This window comes from Monodelphis domestica, chromosome 1 (assembly GCF_027887165.1).
Source record: "Monodelphis domestica isolate mMonDom1 chromosome 1, mMonDom1.pri, whole genome shotgun sequence".
Taxonomy (NCBI): domain Eukaryota; kingdom Metazoa; phylum Chordata; class Mammalia; order Didelphimorphia; family Didelphidae; genus Monodelphis; species Monodelphis domestica.
The window spans coordinates 141,662,063-141,684,282 of NC_077227.1; the positions used below are offsets into that span (position 1 = coordinate 141,662,063).

At 36.7% G+C, this 22,220-nt stretch overlaps 1 protein-coding gene across 2 annotated transcripts in view; it reads right to left on the reverse strand.

Moving 5' to 3' along the window:
• Positions 1-22,220, reverse strand: part of IGF1R (insulin like growth factor 1 receptor) — a 380,297-nt gene that overhangs the window by 355,926 nt on the left and 2,151 nt on the right. The gene's annotated exons all lie outside the window — the stretch shown is intronic.

The window sequence follows — 22,220 nt, forward strand, 5'->3', positions numbered from 1 at the left end:
CTTGACTGACAGACCAGCCTTAAGGTTGAATGGTTTAAAAAAGTGAGGCAGGGGAACAGTCAGAGAGGGGATGATGGATGAGAGACCACAGAGCTAGAAATTTCTGTGACATTCCCCAGGATTCCTGGTAGTAGCCATGAACCAAGCAATAAGCTTTACAGATCTCCAGGGATACCTGAACAATGCAAGAATTAAAGAGCATGGACCTTATGCTTGCAAACCAAGGCTGGGAATTCTGAATTGACTATCCCTCTCCTGATATGTTTTTAGGGAATAATTTTCATGGGAGATGAACCCAATCTGTTTACAGAGCCAAAGAAGGATTCTATTACTTGATTCCCACTTTTTATTTAAATTATTTTTAACCTCATTAAAAGTTTTTCCCCCCCTGAGGGGGCAGCTGGGTAGCTCAGTGGATTGAGAGCCAGGCCTAGGTTCAAATCTGTCCTCAGATGCTTCCTAGCTGTGTGACCCTGAGCAAGTCACTTAACCCCATTGCCTAGCCCTTACCACTCTTCAGCCTTGGAACCAGTACATGGTATTGATTCTAAGACAGAGATAAAGTGTTGTTTTTTGGTTTGTTTGTTTGTTTTTAAGTTTTTCTGGGGCAGCTCAGTGGATTGAGAGCCAGGCCTAGACACAAGAGGTCCTGGGTTCAAATTTGACCTCATACAGTTCCTTCTTGGGGACTTTAGGCAAGTCACTTAACCCCCAATTGCCTAGCCTTTACCAATACATGGTATTGATTCTAAGACACAAAATAAGGATTTTTTATGTTATTTATTTGTTATTATTTATTTTATTTTTTGAGCAGATAGGTTCTTTTCTTTTTTCCCCTGATCACTTCGGGAAACAATCAAATAAATATATAATTTTTAAAAAATTTTATGTTTTTGCCATTGAACTGTTAAGTCTCTCAGGGTCAGGAATTAGTGTTATATTGACACAGACTTGGGCCATAATTTGCACAAATCCCGACTTTAAAAAGCCCCACTGATCATAGGAAAAGTAGCAAAGGGTTCCAGAGCCAAATTATTCAAAGATTCCAGGGACTCTGTTATTACAAAGAACATTTAAGCTCTCCCAGTTGTAATTACTTTTTCCTCTTTGTTGACATCTGTCAGAAGCAAGGATCAATAAACTAAGTATTCTAAGTTTGATCTTAGAGAACTAATAGATAATACTGTTGTCCTTAGGAATCCCCTTAATGCTCTGACAACAAAAATCCATTTTAAATAAACATTTATCTAAGTGCCTACCAAATAAAAGGCAAGATTTTAAAATGTCAGATCTCAGATGTCAGAGGTATCCCTGGATTTAATTGTCACCTCGGTCAGATGACACAGATCTATATATCCAGGTTTAGTCTCTCTCCTGAGCCCCTCTAGCCTACTGAACATTTCAAACCACATCCTAAAGATATCTCAGACTCTCCAGGTCCAAAACAGGGCTCTTATCTTTCCCCCAAAACTCACCATAAACTTCCCAATTTTTGTTGAAAGTCTTTCTTCTAGGCTCACAGTTTGGAACTCCTCAGTCTCCCTCATTGATTGCTAAATCTTGTCATTTCTACCCCTATAAAGTAGAAATGTTTTTTCCCCTACTTAAATGGCCCCCATCCTAGTTCAGTTCTCACTTAAAGGGTTTTTCTTTCCTTTCTTCAATCCATCCCCCCTATAATTGCCAAAGTGATTTTCTTTAAGAGTAGATTTGACCTTGCCACTCACTGTCCTACTTAAGACACATCTGGATGTCCCTGTTGCCTTTAGGATAAAACAGGAATTATTTTGTTTAGCTTTTAAAGCCCTTGACAACAACCTATGGACAAATCCCCCCCTTTGGCAGATCCTCTTCAGAGATCTCTTTCATTTTTTTGTCTTTGCATCCCAAGAATCTGCCACAATGCTTGGCAAACAGGAAGCCTTTAATAAAAACTTTGTATAATAAAAACATGTGTGAGACAACCTTAGAGTGTGATAGCAATCGAGCAAAACAGTAGTGAAAGGGAAAATATACTAAATTTGGAGTCAGAGGACCCGGACTTAAATATAAGCTACAGAATTTACTGCATTATTTTGTCACATCATCTAAATGGAGTAAGGTTCCTCAAGTATAAAATGAAGAAGTCAGTGCCCCTTTCTGCACTACATCTTGTTTCCTATTATCTATCCTATGATCTTTTGAACCTTGTTCTTGCATAAACTTCTAGCATGATCCTGTTAGTACAAAAAAAAAATGAAAATTTGTTGACCTTTTGTAGAGAACAATGCAAAAATTAGGTGAAGTCCTCCCAATTTCAACCAGAAAGCCCTCCAATTCATTCAATAAACACTTATTGATTGCCTACTATGTGCCAGGCAAAAATTAAAATGAAAGAATCTCTGTAATGAGAATGTAAATAACAGGGGTTGTAGATGAAAGAGAGTTTGTAAAAGGGGGGGAACCCCAAAACTCTGCTCCCAATCTTAGAATTTTTGATCTGAAAGAACTTAGAGATAACCTGATTCAATTGTTCTCATCTTACACCTGTGACTCAGAGAGGGTAAGATGGTTTGCCCTAGATCACATAGCTTGGCAGCAGAGCTAGGTCTCCTGATTCCCAAGCCAATATTCATTCCACCATGTCAGACCAAGAAATAAGTCATGCCTAATGATGACCAAATGAAGAAAACTTATCCAAATATGAAAAGGAAAAAAATTATAAAACAAGGTCAATTTTTAAAAGTTGAAAAAAAGTCTAAAGTATTACAAGTTCCTTGAAGGCAGGTAAGATTTCATTTCTGGCACTTAAATCATCTGCACAAATTGAAAACCCCAATAAAAAAGCCAATCGAGAAACTCAGAGACCCAAGATTCCAATTCCATCTCACATCCCAAAGGATCTTACCACCTGCTAGTGCCTGTCCTCCCAGAGTCTCTTGTATTTAACTATTTTGTGTGTAGATATGTATTTGTAGGGAGATATATATATTTATTGTTTTTAAGAGTTTAACTAAATTTGTAGAGTTTAAGGGCAAGCTCAAGAAATCACCTCAAATAAGGGAATGCAATAAATTGAATAGATTTTATATAAGTAGGCTTATATATATATATAAAATGCATACATATATATGCATATATATAAAATAAATAACTCATGGCTGCCAGACCTGACACAAATAAAAAGGCAAAAAAATTTGAAGTGGAATCACATTCTAAGGACTTTGTCTAGGGTTTGAGCAGTGGCAGAGACTCCCAAGAGCCTCCAAACCCCTGTGCTGGGAAGAAGACGTGATGATGAAAAATGGCAATTGTTTCCAGGCTATTTAAAAGTGTGGAAGCATAAAAAGACTGCTGGAGAGTGGCACTGTGGACAGGGAGCCTGGGGAACACAGATGGGGAGTCCCTGTGGGTGTTAGTGCTGATCAGGGTTCTTGGAGATAAGTGATGAAGAAGTATTGGCTATTGTATTTGCTGAGCTCAGCTTCTGCCTCCTGTTCTCCAAGTAGGTAGAAGCAGTGGTGTGGGCATCAGGCATTCATATAACCAGAATGGGACAGGGGAAAGAACAACTGTCTTTGATGGCAAAGGGTCCGAGTTCAAATCTGCCTCTGTTGCGTGTGGGAGCTTAGACAAATCACTTAACTTTTCTGGGTTTAGTTTCCTTGTCTGCAGAATAAATGAATTGGACTAGATGATCTCTACTGTCTTTTCCAGAACTAAATCTAGGATCCAATGAATCCAGGTTAACATAAAGAGTTAGACCAATAAATCATGCTGCTGGCTTTCCATTTCCCTGTTACCTCACATGGTTTAGCAAGAATAGCCCAGAGACTTAGGGGAATAGTTAGGGGAACAATATCTAGTCCTCAAGATGCAGGGATGAGATCCCCACCCATTTCCAGGAATAATAAGAAGGGCACATTAGTCTTTCTTTAGAATTGCTACTTTTTTTAATTTAAAAAAACAAACAAACTATAATTGCTCCTTTAGGTAAAGACTTAGTATTGAGTATTCTTTATTGATTAGTGAGTAGAAATTATTTCATTCATTATATTTGGATCACCAGTACTTAGCACAGCTTTTAAATTCTTCATTGATTGGGATAAGTGGCCTTTTTTTTCTGGAAATTTCAGTGGGACAGCCCTGGACTAGAAGGTGCTCATCATGAAGAAGGAGAGTAGTAAGGAAGAATTCTGGACTACACCTAGGTACCTTCACAGATCAGTGTTACAACTCCAAAGATAACTATTATTCAGAGAAAGAGACCGTTTGCATTTTTATATTTTTGCACACAATGCCTAACACAATATTTTAAAAAGCTTGCAGAATTGAATTGAGAGATTCATTGCTGGAGTATATATGCATGGGTTTCAAGAGCCATAAGTCACTGAGAAAAGGCCATTCTGATGGAGATTTGTAAGAAAGACTAGCACGTGACAAAAAAGGAAAATGAAAAATGTAGGAAGGATGTCAAAAACTTGGGACACTAATACACTGTTGGTGAAGCTGTGAAAGGATACACCCATTCTGGAGGGCAATGTGGAATCATGCAAAAGGGCCATAAAATTGTTCATACCCTTTGATCCCAGCAATACCACTCCTAGGTCTACATCCCAACGAGATCAAAAGATAAGGAAAAAGGACCTATTTGTACAAAAATATTTATAGCAGCTTTTTTGTCCAGTAATTGGAGAATGGTTGAACAAGCTGTAGTCTATGATTGTAATGTAATACTACTATGCCATTAGAAATGACAAACAAGATGATCCCCCCCCAAAAAAAAACCCTGGAAAGACTTATATGAAGTCATACAAATAGATGTGAACAGAAGCAGAACATCATTCACAGTAACAACAATAATATACAATGATTGACTGTGAATGACCTAACTATTACAAATGAAGCAAGGATCCAGGACAATTCCAAGTGACTGACTCATGATGAAAAATTCTTCCTTTTCCTTTTCTTTCATTTTCATTTTCCTTCATTAATTTTTCTCTAGTGTAAGTAATATGTCTTATTTCACATAATGAACATGGAAATATATGTGCAATCTGTATCATATTACCTACCTTCTTGGAGAGGGGTGGATTGGAAGAAGAGAACATAGATTGCAAAATGTCAGAAAATTATTAAACATTTTATCAATGTGTAACTGGAATTTTTTTTTTAATTTTAAGTACTCTGGTAAAGAGCTTTAAGAGTCTTTGACAGCATATCCCCACTTAAAAAAAAAACAAAACCCTCAATTGACAAATACAATTATCCAATGACTGTAAGCTCCAGTAGAAAAAAAAGAGGAGCAGTGGGTCTTAGGTGACTATCTTATCCAACTTGGAGGCTATGGATCTGGGAAGGAGAAGGGCACAACTGCTACTGTTCACTGTGCAGAGGGAAAGTTCCTTCCAGCCATTTCACTCATGCAAGGCCAGCAGATAAAAGGGAGATTTTAATTACATTTGCAATTTTGCCAGGGCATTTAGAGATGCCAGGAAGCAATAAGGTTCCTGGTGTAGAAGTAGTTCGATGGAAGCAAAGACCAATCATTATTTGGTTGTCTAGGGTGGGTGGGGGTAAGCAGATAGTGTTTTATGTGGAGAGGACAGGGAGAGAAATCAAGAGAGGCTATGAGCTGGGAATAGTGGGTGGTTGTCATGGAGTTTCTTCCTTTTGCTTCTACCATCCTTTTCCTATATAGCTGATATTCCCAGGCGTCATTTCTGTTTCTCAGTTTATCTACTACCCAATCCAAACAATCCATTTCAAAAAGGGAAGCAAACATTTTAATGATATAATTAAATTGAACCCAGTCTAGCACCACTTAACTAATTGCCTTGGCTAAATTTGCTCCTACTTTCCAAGACAATTTCAGTTTTAACTTGGGAAATCATACAAAAAGTGAACTAAGTTAGAAAGATATCCCCTTCCTCTCACTTACTTTGCAGAGGTAAGGAACAACAGATGAGGAACACAGCATATAATGAGAACCACAACACCAACAAAAAAAAAATATATATATATACATATATAGGTTAACTTTATGAACAGTGTTTTCCCTTCCTTTTAAAATTGTTTAATACAAGGGACAATTCTTTAGGAAGGACACAATGGGACATGCAGGAGACATAAAAACAAAATATAGTAAGAAAAAGTTATTTTTCTAAAGCAAGTTAAGACTATTCATGTCTCCATTCAGTTAGTGCCTGGCTTTTCACAACAGTTTTAGGGCAATCTGTTCCTGAAAATCCAAAAACAAAATGAAAAGTAATCTTAAACTTTCCTTATCCTCCCCCAACCCCCAAAGAAGACCCATAAGAACTTGATCTCTTAAAGAGCTTACTCTTTTTTTTTTAACCACTAGGTGGCACATTGATAAGGGGAAATGCTAAATATATATTCTAGTCATTGATGAAAACCTGTGAATAAGTAGATTAAGGTCTGAGAAGAAAAATGTAGGTATTTTTAGGTACTATAAGATAAACAAGTAAACAAAACAGGAAGCAAAATGCAATGCATACCTGTGGTTTAATGCAAAAAAAAAAGAAAGAAAAGAAAAACATTGCATTGTATTTAAGCAAAATGGTTTTTTCAACATTTCTGTAACCATTATCATTAAGTCCCTATGGGCAAAGTTAAGCAGAGTGGCAAGGTAAATAGAGAACTGACTTCAGAGTTAGGAGGACCTGGGTTCAATTCTTGCTTGTGAGCAATACTAGCCTATGTAACCCTCTCAGACCCACGGGCAACTAAGGATAAGTCCCAGAGGAGTGATAATATGTGCCAGAGAAAGGAGTTTCCACACCAGGGGGTTCCTTATAACCCACAAAATCCTAGGTCTGGGGGATGCAGAACAAAGCACTGTGCTAGGGGACAGAGGAGAAATAAAAATAGTAAAGTCAAGGCTTCCTCACTACATGGAGCTTACTATCTATAAAAAGGATCTGACATACAAAAAAATTAATATCTTACCTATTTACATGATACTATTACTAGACCTATATTTATTTTTTTAATTATTTTTTTTAAACCCTTACCTTCTGCCTTAGAGTCAATACTGTGTATTGGTTCCAAGGCAGAAGAGTGGTAAGAGCTAGGCAATGGGGGTCAAGTGACTTGCCCAGGGTCACACAGCTGGGAAGTGTCTGAGGCCACATTTGAACCTAGGACCTCCCATCTGTAGGCCTGGCTCTCAATCCACTGAGCTACCCAGCTGCCCCCCCCCCCAAGAAAAACTTTTAAAGATTTCAGTTCTCTAATCAATGCACTCACTGACTGATCAACAGTGATTCCAGATTACTGATAATGAGAAATGTTATCCATCTCCTTGACAGAGGTGATTTATTCAATATGTAGAAAGGAGACACATTTTTGAGCTTGGTCAATTTGGGAATTGGTTCCAGTTGACTTCGTATTTGTTATATTTATTTATTTATTTTTGAAACCTTTACTTTCTTAGTGTCAGTTCTCAGACAAAAGAGCAGCAAAGGCTAATCAACTGGGGTTAAGCAACCTTGCCCAGGGTCACCCAAGGAGAAGGGAAAGTAGGAAGGAGAATAAATAAATGTTAATATAGGCAGAGAGGTGGCACAGTGAATGGAGGACTTGGAATTCAGAAAACTAGAGTTCAAATCTAGCCTCAAGCAATCACTAGCAGTTTGCCCCTGGGCAAGTCCCTGGGCTTCTATTTGCAGTAGTTTCTCCATCTGTAAAATGGGGATAATAGCAGCACCCACTTCCCAGAGGGGTCATGAGGATCAAATGAAATACTATCTGTGTTAAAAGCGTTTTTCAAACTTTAAAACGTTATCTATTCGCTATTATGTTAAAAAGAAAATATAGCACACACATAACTATATTGCAGGATTGAGAATACTAAGAACATAAATGAACATTATGTAAGTTCAGAGGAAGTTAAGAATTTCCATCTTGGGTCACAAGAGCAAGTTAACATTTGAGATATTGGTAGGATTTCAAAAGGCAAAAACCAGGGGGAGGGAAAGGCATTCCAGGTAGAGAAAACATGGAAGAGGAAGTATTGGACATAAGCCACAAAGAGTTCAATGGCAGACAAAAGGAACCCCTACGTGACAAAATCTTGGCAGCAGTAATTTGTGTGGGGCTATGAATGTAGTCAAATATTACTGGGTCAAAAGAAATGATGAATACAATAGATTTAGAGAAACCAGGGAAGACTTGTAAGAACTAATTACAAAGTCAAGGAAGCAGGACCAGGAAGACAAGTACAATGACCATGATAACGAAAAGGATAAGTTCAACTTTGAAAGATTTCAGAACTCAGATCATTACACTGACTGATCATGGCTTCAGAGGACTACTAATAAAAAAAAAAATTCTTCCTTTTTTTGACAGAGAAAAGATCAACACACTTTTTTATGATGATAAGATTGTCTGACCATCCTTATTTATCATAAAGGTACTTCTCTTGGGGATGGGAAATTGTGGGTAGTGAGAGTAATGCAAAAGAAAAGTAAATCAAATGAAAATTTTCTTGGGGCAGAAAGAAATTCAGAAAGGGATAATTTTATTGCTGCTTTATTATTACTATTACTATTATTATTATATTATATTTAATTTATTACATATTATTACAATATCCTATAAATATGTAATATACAGTCTTCAAAAATTGTAATATTTTATAAAAATTTATAGACGATTTATTTATTTTTGAAACCTTTACTTTCTTAGTGTCAGTTCTCAGACAAAAGAGCAGCAAAGGCTAATCAACTGGGGTTAAGCAACCTTGCCCAGGGTCACCCAGCTAGGAACTATGTGAAGCTCTAATAAAAATCAGGTCCTCCCAATGCCGCACCAGGCACTTTATCCACTGTGCTACCTAGTTGCCCCAAAATCGACACTTTAAATAGACACTTTAAAGTCATATAACACAAGTATACAATTTAATATCCAATCTCTGCTTCTGGTTTTTGTATATTGAAATGTCCCTGTTTGTGGATGTTCCCCCTAGAACCTGCATTTTAATGAGCATGCCTATACCTCATCATCCTCCCCAGGAGAGACCCTCCTACTGGGCTTTCTCCACATTTCCCATAACCTCTTTTTTCGGCCTCCTTCTATGTTCCGTCTTCCTCCATTAGTTCCTTCTCTAGAAAGATCCTCCAAAGGATCTTGGAAGGCAGGGATTGTTTTTCTCTCTGCTTGTATTTGTATTCCCAGCACTTAGCATAATGCCTGCTACATATTAAGCCCAAATATATGTTTGTTGACTCAATGTAAACTTTAAAAAAGAAAAGTGCTGTTGAGTGGTGAATAAACAAGTTTCTTAGACTTTCAGTCTATGTGGAAGACTGCAGAAAAATAAGGCTAGAAAAGATCCTAATGACAAACTAAAAAGACTGAACTTCAATGAGGAGTCAGCAAGAGGAAGCCAAAGGTTTTGATCAGAAAGAAGAGTGACATGATCAGTTATGATTTGGCAGCAGTGTTCATTGAAGACAGACTGAGAACAAGAAGATCAGCTTAAGAAGCCGCCAGAGTAAAATTAAAACACAGGTACCCTTTCCACATGGGGTGAGGTGGGCTGTCTGTAACAGTTATAATTTAGGGAAACTGAGGCAGGTAGAAATTAGTTTCTCTCTGCAAAGAGTATTATATTTTTATGAGGTTTATTAAAGATTAAGGATTAAAGAAAATACAGGATAAGAAAACACGTGCCTAGGCCAGAGAGGCCTAGACAAGATAATCTCACATCATGGAAGAGCCACGTCTCCTCCAAAACGGAAGTCCAAAAAGGCCCCTCAGTAGGTGAAGAACTCCTTTAAATAATCATTTGTGTTCTCGCCCAGGCGAGAATTCAGTGCGATTACAAAGCACTCTGGGGAAGTGGAGCAAAGGATTCTGGGGATTGGAGTCCTGAATTCGAGTCTATTTTTACATGTCAGGGGCTCAAGCAGGGCACCTTGTGATTTGGAAAATCTGAGCAAAACTTTTTGGCCCCTCCCTTCATACCAGAGAAGAAAGTCTGAATTTTTTCTTTTATGGGGTGTTTACACTACCTTATTATAAAATTTGGGTTAAGCATTTGGTCATAAGCTATAAATAGGTCAATGTTAACATTTCTAGCCTTTGTGTGTCCTCTGCTGGCTTTCTGTTATTTTCGCAAACTTTAACTTTTTACTTAACTTTAAAATAGAAATTATATCTGTTTATGGTGTTAAAAGATAAAATATGTTGATATTATATTATACATATATTTTATGTGAAGCTTCCTCAAACCCGCGAGAAGCCTCAAGGTAGGAAGATAGAGGAAGGATAGAAGTTCTGGATGCCATGAGGGGGATGGCGGAGCCAATTTAGAGATATGAGGTGGCAGGAATGAGTCAGAAATCCAGGCCTTATTGATTACAAAGGAGCCACAGCAAAAACTCCGATCAGTGGACTACTCAGAAGGCTTATAACCGTCCAAAGATCCAAATTTAATACCACACAGGTCAGAGACATGATAGAGAGAAGAAAGTACCTGGCCAGGTCCCAGGTGGGAGAGGTAGATAAGGAAAGGAATCAAAGATGGAGCTTGGCCAGAGGCTCCAGCAAGGACAGGCATGAGTGAGAGCTGAGATCCAAGAGAAAGAGAGGGCGGAGCTTGCTGCGGCCCTGTATTTGATCTCTTTGACATGCAAATATACACAATACATAGGGATGATTATCATTGGTCAATGACAAGGTATAGGTGTGGTTTCTCTTAGCCAGGTGAACACAAAGAAACCTGTTTTCCTGCCTAACCTGGGGGAAGCTAGGGTCAAGGGTCAGAGGCTTTCCCAGCCATGCGCAAGACTGAGCATGCTCTCTTCTAAGCAACTCTGTACACACTAACTGTTTCCTTTGCCCATAGCTAGGGGTGGACTGCTACATCATGCATTTCTGAGTTTCTAAACTTTTTCCTATTCTTCTACTGGCCTTAAGAGTGTTGTCTTTGGCTTCTGCAAAACTCCCCCAAAATTCCCATTTGATTTCTTATACCAACCTGAGATATACAAGAAACGGTGAAGGAAAGTCGAAACGTGGGAGGAATACCTGTAGTTTGTTAACTAAATGTATGAGGAGGTAAGAAATCTATGGATTGATAATACATGTATAATAAACCGGATCGAATTGTTTGCCAGCTCTAGGAGGGGGAGACAATTTGAATTCTATAACTTTGGAAATTTTATGTGGAAATTTATTATTATATGTAACTGGTAAAAATAAAATATCTTTATAATTCTAAAAAACAATGGATTCCAAGCAAAGACCTCAAAGATCATCTCATCTAACTGCCCCATGTATACACACTTAACAGATAGAGGAAATAAAGATCCCAATAGGTTAAGAGCCTTGATCAAGTCACACAGATAAGGAGGAGCAGATCATTTGATTCTAAATCAGTGTTCTTATTTCTCTACCCTAATTCCTAGAAAACACGGAGATTTCATGTACTGCCCAATTCATGAATGGTAGCATCTGAAAAAACAGGAACACCAAAGGGAAGAAAAATTTAAAAAAATTTTCTTTCTGGGCAACTTAATACAAGAAACATCCATGTAATTATATCATGTGGCATAAGTCAAAACACAACAATAAAATATTTGTTCCCTGTTCGGCAAACAATGAGAAATAGAGAAAAATCTAAGGGATTGCACATTTTATATTATGAACTTTCCCATAGATTATCTTATTTGTACTTAATACATCATGGGTTAAGCAGGCATGTGGCAATGAACTGGAATACAGCTGCAAGAGACAGAACAGATCATCTCTAGTCCAACCTCATTATTCATTTTAAGATGGGAAAACTGAGGCTTTCAGATGGAATCTTCAGGGAGATTAAGTGATTTGCCCAAGATCACACAGATAATATAATAACCAAAGTCTAAAGCCCTTGTTTCTTGATGCCCAGTCTATACAAAGAAACTTTGGAAATTTGGGGAAATAGTCTCTTTAAGTTTTAAAAACAATGAGAGAATTTATAAGTATGTGATACTGACTATATAACAAGTCTGTAACAAGAGTTCCAAGAAGGGATGCTTTAGCCAACATAAAAAATAGCCTAAGCAAAGCACAAGGCTGCATCTGGGAAACAATTATATCAACCTTTATTAAAAAGAAAGGAATTAGAACATGCATATGCATATGGAATATAAATTGATTTTAAGATATTATCTGGATATTAAGCAGGTACAGTACTATCATTACCAGTTTACAGATGAGGCAAATGGAGACTAGTGATAGGAAGGCCTAGATATACATTAGTGATTAGTGGGAAATAAAATTGAAAACATAGAATGAGGCCAGGTAGAAGTGTCTGGACTTGTGTTGAATGGTAATCAGGAACCAGGAAGGTTCTGGGAGAGGGAAGGGTCATGATGAAAATAATGTTGTGGGAAGATTAGCTTGTCATCAGTGTGCATGAAGGATTGGAAGCAGGAGACAATGAAGTCAGAAAGATCAGCTAGAAAGTTAATGCAGTAACTCAAGCCTGAAGTAATAAGGCACTGATGAGGGCAGTAAAAACAGAGGGGATATGACAAATCCAAAAACTTTCAAATGAATAAATGAAGGACTTGGTGACATATGCATTAGAAATTCAATAACAGGATTTTTCAGAAATAGTGATATTTTGTTTAAAGATTTTAAAATAATTCTTTTTGATTCATAAAAAAATTTTAATTGCAGAAAAGAGTTGACAGGAATCTTACGAGCAACATTCCGAATCTTACTCAAAGTAAGAATTTCTATAACTTATTCCAACAAGTGGTCATTAATTTTAATTATTAATTATTTTAATTATTAATTTAATTATCACAGTTTATGGCTCCCACTCTCTTATCTACAACTATTTAACACTCAAAACTATTTTAAATCTAACACCATCTCCTTTAAGATCTCTAGTGAAAAGGAACTTTGCTATATTGGGGATATGGGTGGGAGGTGGGGGGGGGGGGGAATTGAAGAATCAGATTTAAAAATCAGTGCATCTTGGTTTACATCCCGGCTGTGCCACTAACATCTCTGGTCCTCAGTTTCCTTATGTGTAAAATGAAAGGGTTGAATTAGACAGCCTCTAAGTTTCCTTCTAAATCTAATCCTAGGTCTCATTCCATCTAAGTACATTGTTGGGGAGTTTTTCCTTGTATTGATATAAAAACTGTCTACCCCATTTTCATCCATGTGCCCTCGTTCTGCCAGCCAGAGCCAAGCACAGCAAGTTTAATTCCTCTTCCTCTGACAATCCCACAAATATTTTAGGACAGTTATCATTATCTCCTCCAACTCTTTTCAATTTGTATCTTCTCCAGACTTAAGATCAGCAATTCCATCAAACTATCATTATATAACACGATTTCAAGTCCCCTCAGAGGCCTGGTGACCCTTCTGTAAATGAGTTCTTGTTTATCATATTTTTCAGTTCCAAAATTTGGAATCCAAAATCCATCAGATTAGTATAGATGGAAAAAAAAGGATAAAAATGATGAAATGTTGGAATGGCCATGAAAAATACATGCACAAAAAAATAAAAGAAAAAAGCACACAAATACTATTGGGAGAATTGGGAATTGGTCCAATTAGCCTAGAATTATAGAAAGGAAATGGTTAACTATGTCAACCCTTTGATTCAGGGATACCATTACTAGGAATATAATATTCCCAGAGGTAAAAAACAAAAGTTAAAATTTTAAATAAATGAAAAAAATATCTCTAGCAGTATTGGGGGGGGGGGGGGCAAAAAACTTTAAATTGTGGTATGTGAGTAAAAAAGGAAAAAAATTGGGATAAACTAGTCAAAACACTTCATTTTTAAGGGCAGTGAGGTGGCTCAATGGATTGAAAGCCAGCCCTAGAGATGGGAGGTCCTGTGTTCAAATCTGGCCTCAGACACTTTCTTGCTGTGTGACCCTGGGCAAGTCATTTAACCCCTATTGCCTAACCCTTACTGCTCTTCTACCTTGGAACCAACACACAGTGTTGGTTCTAAGACAGAAGGGTTAAAAAAATTTTTTTAAACACTTCATTTTAAAGATGGGGAAACTGAGGTCCATGAAGTAATTTGTTCATGTCACAGGTAGTAATGATCAGAGAAATTATTTTGAATCCAGGTATCCAATCATTCCATTTTCTTTTTCTCCTCTACAAACTGAAAAGCAGAAAATCAGGAAATCAAATAGTCAATCTATCAGATTAATTTTAAGTTTACTCTTTTGGGGTTTCATGAGAACCTGAACTGATAGGAAAAAGTCCCTATCCTATTAATTTTCTATTTATCCTAGCACCATAGGGAGGAATCTAGGGGAAGAGGGGCAGAAAGTAGGCAGCCATAGCAAATGTAAATTGGCCAATGATAATTTTGCATCTAATGATTTTGAGAAACATGGCAAGGCTGGTATAACCAGCTGAATCATGGTGCTGGGGCCCTGATAACTTCTCCCATTTCTCCAGCCTGAATTCCACGTACATGCTTGCTACCTATTTTTCTCCAATATCTTACCACTGTGGATACTTAAAACCTTGAGCAAAATTTCTATCACTCAGCAGTATCAAACTACTTTATGGAAATTGGGTGGCTAAAATCAGGAGCTTTTCCCCTGCTTGCTTATTCAAACACAATCTCCTTCCAGTAATTCACAGATAAAATATTGAAAATATTCTAAAAGAATATTGAAACATTCAAAACAGTCCAATAAAACGTTTAAATGTCTAATTATAAAATTGTGTTTTAAGACCTCATGACACATTTGCATGCTTAAACTTCAATATTTCAAGGATCCATCCCAGATTTCATCGGTGTGGATTGTAATCCCAGCACAGGTGCACATGGCATTGCTACCTCAGCAGGTCTTCATGAACTGCAGCGTCTGAGAATATTCATCAGCTGGCAGCTAACCCTCCAGTGATTCTCTCTGCATTCTGGTAGGCTTCTCAGAAAGCAAAAATTATCCCGTGCAGCTAAGACCATCCCCAAAGGCCTTCCAGCTAGGTAGTGAGAACCTTTCTGAGAGGGCATTCCACAGACGTGAGACTTCAAGAAACCAGAGTCATTGCCATGAAATATCTAAGCATCCAAGCAGGACTGGAGGGAAGAACTAATCCACTATAGAAATTCTAAGTCATTTAAAAGCTGAGTTGGGTGGCTTTCATTTAGTTACAAAATAAGCTTGTTTTTTAAATCATCATCCCCAAAAAGCAGCTAATAAGTTTTAAAGGGTCAACCTCTACTCCAGTTTTACATCCACAGTTTCAACATAGTAAGTGGGAAACATGAAATGAACCAGGAGGCAGGAGAGACCTGTTTTCTAATCTCCACTCCTCCTCCACCCCCAACAAATATTCGCTAGCTTCAAGACAAGAGAAAGATCAAATCAGGTAATATATAGAAATTGTTTGGTACATCTTAAAGCACCAAATAATGTCACTTTATTGTTGTTATCATTATTTTTTATTATTATGGTATCATGGCGGTGACATTGGTTTCTCCAAGTTTATGCCAATAAAACAAATAAATGCTCTGCCTGATCTTAAGAAAATGGAAAGGCGTTTAAGGATGGGCCCGTCTACAACCAAGCTTTTCCCTGGAAGACCAGACTAGCTAAGCCAGGGAGAAATTTTTCACCACAAGTTGGACCAAGGGCTATAAATCATCAGTGGAGAAAGATCCTATACTGATAAGGAAAAGCTAAATCCTTTAAGTATTGAAGTCAAATTACAAATAGATGAACAGCAATATTGGAATAAGAAAACTTCCATCTTGATAACTATTAGGCTTGGCCTTAGATGGACCTAGTTTGAGTTGGAGAAATGCATTTAATGCATAACTTATTAATGAATGTAGTATTTGCATTGTTTAGGGGGCTGCAGACTGGGAAGAAATGAAGCGCATATTTTGAATATTACCCAAAAAAATACAGTGCTTAACTTTTACTTCTGAGTTGTAAGCTTCAAGGAAATCTTCAGCTTTTCAAACCTTAAAAAATAAGTTTTTGAAATAGTCATTTTTCTTAAAAATGTTGAATCTATAAAGCCAAAAAAAATGGAGATACCCTATATAATAAAGTACACTATTTAAAATAAACAGAACTATCTTTACAGTATGTAATGACACCAGTAACAGGTTTGCACATGATAACATAGTCCTTGGCCAGGCACAGAAATATTTCAATAAAAAAGTATGTGCTTCACTGCCATCACATGGGAGATGAAGTCACTGTGTTCAACTAGACTTGTGCAGAAACAAGTGTCTTAAGCAACAAAAGGTCTCTCTCTAGCATTAACGGTGGCAAAGAAAAACAAAAGGGAAAGATTTTAAAATTGCCCTCATTTTTCAGTCACAAATAACAATAACCATGATGTACATACTACAAATGTTATTTCAACAGTATGTATTCATCCCAAAAAGTAAACAAAAAGTATTTCCTCCTCAATTGCAGCAAATATGAATACCAACTGACAAATATTAGAAGATCCTAGTTGGTCAAGCCAGAGAAAATCCATAATTTGCTTACAAGTTTATTCCTTCTTGTTTTTAATAAATCAAATTATTTGCCACAGTTTTTGATTTGGCTCTCTTAAAATTCCCACAAAAGATTTTTACTACATCATAAAACATTTTTTTTAAAAAGCATAATAAGACAATTAGTTTGTTTGGGAAGGAGAATAAAGAGCAAATTTTCCCAAAGAAAAATTCAAACTTGCCACTAGAAAGTATGTAATCATACAACTTAGTGTTCACTTTTTAACAATGAAAAAGAGGACCCTAAAAACTTGACTCAATTCAACTCAAGGAAGAAAAAATAAGCATATTTCTTTGAGGCAAAAGATCTTATTCTTCACTAAGATAAAGCAAACTGAAGAAACAGAATTCTCTAACAGTATGTTTTTTGATAGTTATAACTCTCTCCATGCTTAGTTTACTAAACATTTTATGTACAAGGTATGCCTACCTTAAAAGATGACGTTTCAATAATAAGGGAGAATTAACAACACATCAGTTCTCTATCAGATCCTGAGGGATCTCAGTACTTATTGAAGGTTTTTAATCTCCCCAAATTTTACTTGTTAAAAGAATCTCCCTAACAAATCAACATGTCTAGATGTTATATAGTTTAATTGCCAAAGTGGGTTCTCCCTCCACTACCCTTTTTTGGAGCTTTTAGCTGGCTTACATTTGTACAAATTATATTTAATACAATTAATTTAGTATAATTAATATATAATACAATTATAATTCCTCATTTGTAATTCCACATTGTAACTTCTCATTTTACTATGGGTGCTACTGCACCCATAATATTTGCATGTCATATATACTACTTGGAAAAGGATTCAGAGAAATCTAAAAGTCATTTTTCATTTTCTTGTCTTCAAAGTTTGTTTTGGAATTTTCCTTCAGAATGTTTCAGACACAGAATTCAAGAAATGACATACTAAGAATGTGTGTGAGTATGTATTATATATTTAGTACAATTGAAATGAGTTCATCTCTTGAACTCAGAAAGCACCTGTCAGGACTTGGCTAAGAAAAACAGTATCAAAGCAAGCTGTCTCAACGGTACACATGCCTCTTCTATGAACTATGGTTGTTTTAAAAAATGTTTTGAAAACAAAACAGGGAATTTTGAGAACAAAACAGGAGCTACTCATACGTTTTAAGATTTTACACTGGAGATTTCATTATTGTAACTTTGCCTTTGTTAATATTTATGACTAACATCATTCTCATCCTTCAAATTATTTCAAATGTGGAGTTATTCAAAATGTGCTAAACACAACCATACAATTTACTAGCAGGATCTCCTGGGTAATTCCAAAAAAACAAGCAGCATAGAAGTCCAGGAAGTATCTGAAAAATGTCCCATCTTTCTTACAGCTCTGACACACTATGAAATATTCATGTATGCACCTGTGACTCTAAGGTTCTGGCAAAAGATAAACCATACCACTACAACTTTCTTTTTTTTCATTTTTCATCACAATTGTCAAAACCAAGAAACAAAACAAGTGCCTCTGACCCAGATCAGTAAATGTTCTCATATCTACCTGCAGGTAAGGTTCCAAAATGAGGGAAATATTAAATGATAAAAGCATATGTATCCAGTAGATTAGAGCTTCCTCTGTTCCAGCCTCAAGGGTAGACAAGATATTAAAGAAAAAAACCTTAAAAATATTTAAAACCTATTGCTCATAAGTGGCTTATAAGAAATACAGCCATGTATCTTGTTCTCATTTAAAATCCACCAAGTATTTTGGAAAATACTTGATATTTTTATTCAAGCAGCTTTCATTACATGCAAGAGTTCATAAAGTACTTGCCACACACATTATATTCTTACAAAACCAATGAAGCAGGATAAAAGAAAAATTGTTGTTCCTGTAGTACCTGTCTTAGCAATTGCAAATTATATTGCAACAAGTGAAAATGATACAGTTGATTTTCACTTACTATATTGATCTTGCAACAGTAGGAAGACCAGGAAACATTTTTATCAGTGATCAAGCAGAAAGTTAAAGATCAAAAGCAAATACATACAATATAAATGATTATCCCCTATGTATTTTCAAAACAAATATCCAGCAGTTGATGCCAAAGCATCATATTATGATTTTAATAGCTAAATTTTTCAGATTACTCATCTCTTTGAAAACGGATCTTTGCATTAACTCTACTCTCAGTTTTGCTTCATGAGTATATTTCCCAAAAGGTACAATTTTTAGCAATAGAATAAGTAAGAACTGGAATAAATAGGCAATACTAGAGTCAGGATTTTTCCTATTTAATTTTCTTTCTTATACTTTCATATGTATAACCAGAGAGTTTCAAAGAGGTACATTAGAAGCTATTTGCTTATATTCCTCTCAAAACTTTAAGTAATAAAAAAATCAGTCATCTTTTAATTCAAAATAACTTTCTCTTGTTAAATGTTATCTTTTTAAAACAAGGTATTTATTTTATGTAACAATTTGATTTTAAATTGTTGGGTTAAAAAAAAAAGAAAGCAAAAAAATCTAATCCTAAACTGACCACTGTCTTGGTCCCTTATCTAATAATGCATACAGCAATCAGTCTCTATTTCTCTGCAGGTGCTTTTCCTCTGAATGCCTTAAATTCAATCATCAGGAAGTTTTTTTGTTGTTTTCTAAATTTAAGTTCTCAGATTCTAGAAACACAATAACGAGAAAGACTGGTTAAAATTGTCAAATAAATTTACTCGGTTTTTGTAACTCCCAGGCTCAAGAGACATTCTTTTCAACTTTAAACATTTAATATTCTTTTGAGAATTCAACAGATGATATTTTAAATTTCAAATAAAGGCCTAAGCTCAACTCCTCCTTAAAATATAGTTTGCTTGTCATTTCCTCCTTAGAAACCTAAAATCCCCTATTTGGGATTTTTCTTTTGTTTTTACTCCAGGCTACTTCTAGCATGCCTAAAACAGCAATCCCTTTAACTATCTTAATTTCTTGTATCTAATTTTTCTTCAGCAATAGAATTGGGGGTGGTGTTTAAGTTATAGGAAATAGTTGGAGAAGATGTATATCACATTAGGGTGAGATGTCTCCTTTAAAAAAAAAAAAGAATACAATAACCACCTTCACCCCCTTCCCTCCAAAAATCACAAAACACAGCAGTTGGCTATTACTATAAAACTTAAACCTCAACTACTTACAAGGCCTACTTATGTGAGGGCAAAAAATAACCAAACATTACTTCCATTAGGCTTTGTCTGTTTTGAAAACTTCTTTATCCTTCTAAATTAAGAAATGTTTACATTACTATGACCACATACTTAATCCTAAAGCATTCCTTCCTTTCAGAGTATCTTAACACAATACTTGCAACCCAATACAAATACCCAAATCTTTACCACAAAGATCGGAGATAAAATCTAAAATATTAGCGTTTGATACAACTTTCAAACTTCTTATTACCATAAGGACTAATAAATTGAACTTAACTTCAGTAACACTTCTCTTCCTAAGAATTTAAAGTATGTTCATAGCTACTTTAAGATTCAAAATCTCACTGTGCAGTTGGAAGAGAAAGGTATTTAAATTCTGCTTTACACACTACAATCAAGATTTTAGGCAACTGTTACCTATTCATCAACCTTTAAGTGACTATTTTTAAGGGATCCTTCGGAAATTCCTTGATTTTCCCTATAATACTTTCTTGCCACTCAAGCAAAAACGTTCAATACTACTTTTTTTGTCTATGCATTATCTCCAAAGTCTTATCATTCACAAAACATTTTATAAAGGATTCCTAGAAAAGTCTTAATTTACCTAAACAATAACCTTTGACTTTTCAGGAAATAAATTAATAATTATTATAGTTATAATAATTAATTAATTAAGCCTTTAAGTCCAAGACTGTCTAATCATATAAAACTGGAGAAACTATATAGCTCAATTACATGCTATGTTAAAGTTTAAAATATTTGCGTGTTCTGGGGCAGATTTACCCTTTAAATCTCCTCTATATTCAAAATAAAACTTAAAATTCTGAACAAGAAAGGGGCTGAAAACCTCCCTCTAATCTGGTCATCTGAAACTTTGGAAAACAACTTGTTTTGTTTTAATTAAGGTGGTAGCAGGTTACAATTCGATCACGGGACCTCCAGTATTTGTCTAGTAAATATTTTAATTCTGTCAAGATTTTCTGATACGAATAAGGTATGCTCATTTTTACAAGAAATCCAGAATGTTTACTCTCCCTTAAGGCTTTTAAAAAAATAATTATGTATTTGACTAGTTTTCCTTCTCTCCCACTAAGATATCGAGATGAAAGGGCCAAAACTTGTTCTAATTTTCAAAGTTAATTGGCACCAGCTGTATACACTAAGGTATTACACAATATGCCACACGCAAATCAGCTGGATTCGTCTTATCCCTATTTCACTACTTCGCTTAAACTTTTCAACGTGTCCAAAAAACATCCGCCATCACAAATTTACTATACTACCACCGGGTTGTTGTAGTTTTTTTTTTTTAAGGGATCCCCGCCCCCAACTCTTTCCAAAGTGCAACGAAACTCTCATTCCTTTCTCTCCACCCCCCCCTCCATTCACCCAGACAAGACCAAAACAAAGTATATCAGATTACAAGTGATAGCGTTTGTAGAGATATATTGCTTATTAACGATGTACAAAGGAAGTGCTACAATAATAACCAACCCAAAAGGGGGAGGGGGAGAATTGGTTCAAAACAAACACAGAGGGGGCGCGCTCCGGGCTTTAAACACATACACGTTGTCCTACTTTTTAAATAGCATATAAGCTGGGTGTCTATGTGCACCTCTCAATGCTGAGACAGATTTCGCATGCACGTGTGTAACGTGCATCTACACACCCACAAATACACAGACAAGAGCCCTCGCATTCTCTCTCCACCTTTCTAACCCCACAGCCTTCAAAAAAAGGGGGGGGGGGGGCAAAGGGAAGACCGGAGGTACGAAGGGAGAAGCTCCGGCTCCAGCGGCGGAGCTTGGGGGAACCCCACGCCAGAAGGCGCTAGCTCGTGGGCCCTAGGTTACGGCGTGGATTGGTCTTTCCTGCAGCGTTGCTCTGGGCCCCGCCACTTCCTTGGGCACCGAGGGGGTGGGGTGGGGGAGGCCGAGGGAAGGGGAGCATGGAACGACTCAGAAAAACAATTCCATTTTAGAGACGCCGAAAACAAGGGCAGAGCTTTTTTGCAATTGTGAGCAACAAAGGCAGATTCCGGGAAAGCAAACGCTGGATTAAAAGGAGATGGGGGGTGGGGGGGGGAGGAAGGAGGATTATATAATTATTTTTAATAAAAGAAATGTAAATATCGTCCAGGCAAGGGGGGCAACTATTTGTGGGATTAAACCTAGAGGAAGACAGTGGGAGACCACGTTTCCACAACGCATTCAGGGAGAACCCACCCACCTTCTAAACTCCCTCCTCCTCCCCTTCCTCCTCGAGAAAAAAAAAAAAGGATGTTTTGAAACGTGTCCGGGAGCTGCCGCACCGCATTTCTAGGGCAGATAGTCCAAGTGTTCTAACTTATCATTTCTAATACTATTCTAAAGGTTTGTTTACGTTTAAGAACTCTTTTCCCCAGCCACCTACACTCCTCCACCACCCCAGAGGCCATCCAAGCCACCCCCTGCCTCCAGGCATCCCGCCTGCCGCCACAATACACAGTGGAAGTCTGCGGCCCTTTCCCATTTGCACTGCCCAACCCAGTTAGGGGGTTTCTCTAAATAA